The sequence below is a fragment of the Piliocolobus tephrosceles genome, chromosome 21 (assembly GCF_002776525.5).
Source record: "Piliocolobus tephrosceles isolate RC106 chromosome 21, ASM277652v3, whole genome shotgun sequence".
Classification (NCBI taxonomy): domain Eukaryota; kingdom Metazoa; phylum Chordata; class Mammalia; order Primates; family Cercopithecidae; genus Piliocolobus; species Piliocolobus tephrosceles.
In genome coordinates, this window is record NC_045454.1 from 41,353,212 (window position 1) to 41,359,219 (window position 6,008).

Sequence of the window (6,008 nt, forward strand, 5' to 3'; positions counted from 1 at the left end):
CTTGCCAAGGGGCGGGGCACCCCTCCCAACCTCTGCTGCCTTCCCCCCCCTTGTGATGTCAGGCCCTTGGTATTGGGAGCTGATTGTGTCATTGTTTCCACCTAGGGGGGCAGCCTACGTTATTCTGGGGGGGCTTGGTCAGACAGAGACTAGCCTTCTTCCACCCACCCCTCCCGCTGTCCATTGGGCCTCTGGCTGGGTCTGAGTCTCTTTGTCTCTGAGGTCTCTTTATCTCTCTGGAGTCTTGAGGCAGGACTGACATCCATGATAGTTTAGTGAGCACCATCCCGGGTTTATCTCCAGATACCAACAGTCTATAGCCTTAGGTAAGCCCCTTCTCCTCTCTAGGACTCTATGGCCACATCTGTAAAATGGGGTAATGATAGTGCCTGCCTCATGAGAGAGTTGTAAAGATCAGAAGAATATGTCTCTTACATTCCCAGCACAGTGCCCGGCACAGCAGAGGGACTCGGGCCATAGCATTCTTTTTTTTTAAGGCAAGGTTTCACTCTGTCCTCTCGGCTGGCATGCAGTGGCACAATCACAGCTCACTGCATCCTTGACCTCCCAGGCTCCAGTGATCCTCCCATCTCAGCCCATCCAAGTAGTTAGAATTACAGACTTGTGCCACCAACCTGGCTAATTTTATTTTATTGTATTTATTTATTTATTTATTTTTATTTTTATTTTTTTGAGACGGAGTCTCGCTCTGCCGCCCAGGCTGGAGTGCAGTGGCCAGATCTCAGCTCACTGCAAGCTCCGCCTCCCGGGTTTATGCCATTCTCCTGCCTCAGCCTCCCGAGTAGCTGGGACTACAGGCGCCCACCACCTCGCCCGGCTAGTTTTTTGTATTTTTTAGTAGAGACGGAGTTTCACCGTGTTAGCCAGGATGGTCTCGATCTCCTGACCTCGTGATCCGCCCGTTTCGGCCTCCCAAAGTGCTAGGATTACAGGCTTGAGCCACCGCACCCAGCCTAATTTTATTTTATTTTTAGAGAGAGGGTCTTGCTATGTTGCCCAGGCTGGTCTCAAATTTCTGGGCTCAAGCAATCTGCCCGCCTTGGCCTCCCAAAATGCTGGGATTTACAGGCATGAGTCACCATGCCCAGCCCATAGCATTCTTTATGCTGAGGGTCCAGCACCCTAGTTCTGACTCCTCCAGCCCCTCAAAAGGACCTTGGGGAGCAGACATCCTGGGTCTCACCCTCCCCATCCACGTGTGTGTCACTTGAACCACAGGGTGACTTTGTTGGCAAGTCCTAGGCCATGAACTATTTCCCCCTCAAGCAACCCTACCTAGCGAGATCTAACCCCTGGACCACAGGAGTGGATGCTATGCCCACATCATGCCCCACATGGCAAGGCCATGTTTGTGACACTTGGATGACATGTCTGCAACCTGCCACACACTAATGATACGTTAAGGATATGCAATTTATCGGTCACATGCTAATGACATGGCTGCAATATGCCAGATGACATGGCCCTTATGTCAGGCCATGTTCCAAGCTCTGTACATATATCCATTCAATTATCATGACACCTTCAGAGCTGGACACTGTTATTATTATTTGGAGACAGAGTCTCACTCTATTCCCCAGGCTGGAGTGCAATGACACTATCTCGGCCCACTGCAACCTCCACCTCCTGGCTTCAGGCAATTCTCCTGCCTCAGCCTCCCAAGTAGCTAGGATGACAGGTGCCTGCCACCACGCCTGGCTATTTTTTGTATTTTTAGTAGAGACAGGGTTTTGCCACGTTAGCCAGGCTGATCTTGAACTCCTGACTTCAGTTGATCTGCCCACCTCGGCCTGGCAAAGTGCTGGGATTACAGGTGTGAGCCACTGTGACCAGCTGATGCTGTTATTATTAATACAAGTACTTTGCTTTATAGGTGGGGAAACTGAGGCATGGGGCTTGGAATCACTTTTCCAGTGTCACACAGCAGGCCAGGGGCTGAGGAGAATTTGAGACCATGCTCCATGAACCTCAACTGTGAGGCTAAGGTGGGGTTTCTCAACCTCCACACTGTGGACAGCTGAGGCTGGATAATTCTTCATGGTTGGGGGGGCTGTCCTGGGCATTCATTGTAAGACTTCAAGCAGCATCCCTGGCCTCTACCTGCTAGATGCCAGTAGCACTCTCTTGGTCCCAATAAACAGAAATGTTGAGGCACTGTGGCAGGAGTCTGTGGTCCCAGCTACTAAGGAGGCTGAGGTGGGAGGATCGCTTGAGCCCAGGAGTTTGAGACCCATCTGACCAACATAGAAAGACCATGGTCTCTAAAAAAGAAAAATTAAAAGAAGAAATGTCTACACACATTGCCAAATGTCCCCTGGTTGGGGTCGGGGGGAAGCAGATCATCCCTGTTTGCAAACCACTGAGCTAAGGCAACGTGCCAGTTGATGGCATGTCATGATATGTCAAACATACACGAAAATACATAAAATACGAGGCCAAGGTGGGAGGATCACTTGAGCCCAGGAGTTTGAGACCAGCTTGGGCAACATAGCGAGACCTCCTCTCTATTACAGAAAAAAAGAAAGAAAGAAAGAAAAAACAGAAAGTACATAAAATGAGCTAACAGTTAGCACCTGCTACGTACTAAGCGCTTAGAGGCTGTTAACTCATTCCTCACGACAGCCCTATGAGGTGAGCCTATACGAGGCACAGAGAGGTGATGCCGAATGGCCGGGTCACACAGCTCGAGGTTGGCAGAGGCGGGATTCGAACGCGCAGATTCCCTGATCCCTCCCAAACTGAGCGGCCCTCAGAGGGCCGCAGGTGGCTACTGCGCATGTGAGGACCTGAGGCCGGCGCCCCCTGGCGGCTCGGGAGGGGCGGGGGCGGGGCCTGGCTAGGTCCAGGCGGCGGTGACGTCACGCGATGACTCACTCGGCCCCGCCCCACGGCCCGCGGCCTCTTGGCCATTTATAGAATCTGCACGAGCTCTGAAGTCACGGCCCAGGCACGACGGGGGAGGGGTGGGGGAGCTCTTAGCGTGCCCCCCAACGGGGCAGCCCCGGGTACCCCCAGGGGGCAGCCCTTTCTGGGACTGCCTTGTCACTCTGATTGTAGTAGATCTGTGTCTCTGTATCTCTGTCTCTGGGTCGCCAAGCCTTTTTCTCTCTGCCTTTGTCTCTGTGTCTCTGTTTTTGTTCCTGGGCTTTGAGTAATTCTGTTTCTCTTCATGTCGCTGTCACTATATTGTCTCTCTCTTCGCGTCTCTCTCTTCGCATCTCTGTCTGGTAGATGGGGGTAGAGGCATTAGAGGGGGCCGATCCCATACCGAGGCCCCAATCCCAGTAGACACCCCCATCACTGACTGCCGAGTGTCATCCATTATTCGCTCCTTTCTGGCGTTTTCCAGGCTCTAGCCCCTCTGTGCCTCAGTTTACCATCTAAATGAGAAGTGTAGGATCTTGTAAGAGGCAGGGTTTCCCAAAGGGTCTAAGACAGTCATTGTAGGAAAGCCATGCCTCTCCTCAACTTTAGGGGACCCCCTAAAACCTTCCTGTTGCTCAGAACCGTTTAAAACTCACACCTGGCCAGGTGCGGTGGCTCATGCCTGTAATCCCAGCACTTTGAGAGGCTGAGGCGGGTGGATCACCTGAGGTCAGTAGTTCGAGACCAGCCTGGCCAACATGGTGAAACTCCGTCTCTACTAAAAATACAAAATTAGCCGGGCATGGTAGTACATGCCTGTAATCCCAGCTCCTCAGGAGGCTGAGGCATGAGAATCGCTTGAACCTGGCATGGCAGGCAGAGGTTGCAGCGAGCCAAGATCACACCACTGCACTTCAGCCTGGGCCACAGGAGTGAGACTCTGACTCAAAAAATATAAAAATGAAAATAAAATCCACACCCACACGTGTTTGTCTGTTTGTTTTGGGGAAAGTCAAAACCCTGCTCTGCAACAGTCTATCTTAGCCTGCTCTGCGTGCCCCCTGCTCACTAAGCTTTCCTATCCAGCAATCTGGCAGAGGCACTTGTTCCTAAAGTCTTGTTATGGGAACACTCACTCCATGCCAGTCACAATCTCTTTTAATCCTCACCATCACCTCAGGGTGGAAATTCACAGGTCCATTTTATAGATGGGAAACTCAAGGTTCAGAGAAGCTAAGCCACCCTCCTAGGGTAACACTGCTCCTACCTTTTCTTCTATGTCCTTTCAGATGTGCTGCTGCTGCTTCTGCTTCTGCTTCCTCTTCCTCTTCTCCTTCTCCTTCTCCCTTCTCTTCTCTTCTCCCTTCTCCTTCTTCTTTTCTTTCTTCTCCTCCTTTTTTTTTTTTTTTTTTTTTTGAGTCAAAGTCTCGCTCTGTCAGTCATGCTGGGTGGCATGATCTCAGCTTACTGCAACCTCCACCTCCCAGTTTCAAGCAATTCTGGAGCCTCAGCCTCCCAAGTAGCCGAGATTACAGGCACCCGCTACCACGCCAGGCTACAGATGTGTTTCTTGAGTCCCCAAACACGTTCCCACCACAGGGTCTTTGCACTAGCAGTTCCTGCCACCTGGAACACATTTCTGCAAGATGCCTGCATGGCCTCTCCCCAACTTCATTCAGTCTCTGCTCCAATATCACCTCTCAGAGAGGCCTTCCCTGACCACCTGCTGTAAAATAATAGCATCTCACCCCTAGACTGACTCTGAGTGGGTTGACAGGCAGGGAGTTGTTCACTTACAGTCTGGGTACAGTGGCTCAAGTCTGTAATCCCAGCACTTTGGGAGGCCAAGATGGATGGATTGCTTGAGTCCATGAATTCAAGACCAGCCTGAGAGACATGGCAGGGCCCTGCCTCTACAAAAAAAAAAAAAAAAAAAAAAAAAAAGGGAAGAAAGAAAAAAAGAGAAGAGCATTTTTAAAAAGTGCACTTTGGGAGGCCAAGGCAGGAGGATTGCTTGAGCCCAGGAATTGGAGGCTGCAGTGAGCTATTATCATGACACTACATTTTTTTTTTTTCGAGAAACCCTTTTTTTTTTTCCGACAGAATCTCGCTCTGTCACCCAGGCTGGAGTGCAGTGGCATGATCTCAGCTCTCAGCTCTCAGCACTCAGCTCACTGCAACTTCCACCTCCCAGGTTCAAGCAATTCTGCCTCAGCCTCCTGAGTAGCTGGGATTACAGGTGCCTGCCACCATACCTGGCTAATTTTTGTATTTTTAGTAGAGATGGGGTTTCACCATATTGGCCAGACTGGTCTCGAACTGCTGACCTCAGGTGATCTGCCTGCCTCGGCCTCCCAAAGTTCTGGGATTACAGCACTGCACCCAGCCATGTCACTGCATTTTAGTTTGGGTGAAAAAAATAAATAAATAAGAAAAGAAAAGAATGCTTGACAACATGCAATGCAGGGGAGGCTGTGGGAACACTGTTGATGAGTGTGGGCAATTTGTTGATAGTTTTCAAAATGACAAATGTCCTTACCTTCTGAACAAGTATATCCTCTATTTTAGAATATTCCTCAGAAGTACAAGTGTAGGTGTGAAGAATGACATATGTGCAGGAACGTTTATTGCAGTGGCCTTGTCATAATAAATCACTGTATAAATCCCATCAACCAGGAACAAGGGAGATAGACAAAGTTGAAGTCAAAACATACAGCACGTTGTTTCAACTAAATGAAGACACTGTAGCGCTGTAGTTAAGAGTGGGGACTCCAGCTGGGCGCAGTGATTCATGCCTGTAATCCCAACACTTTGGGAGGCAGGTGAATCACCTGAGGTCAGGAGTTCAAGACCAGCCTGGCCAACATGGTGAAACCCCATCTCTACAAAAAATACAAAAATTAACTGGGCGTGATGGTGGCAGCCTATAATCCCAGCTACTTGGGAGGCTGAGGCAGGGGGTTTCACCATGTTGGTCAGGCTGGTCTTGAACTTCTGACCTTGTGATCTGTCTGCCTTGGCCTCTCAAAGTGCTGGGATTAGAGGTGTGAGCCACTGAGCCTGGCCCATTGCATTTCTATCTATCTATCTATCTATCTATCTATCTATCTATCTATCTATCT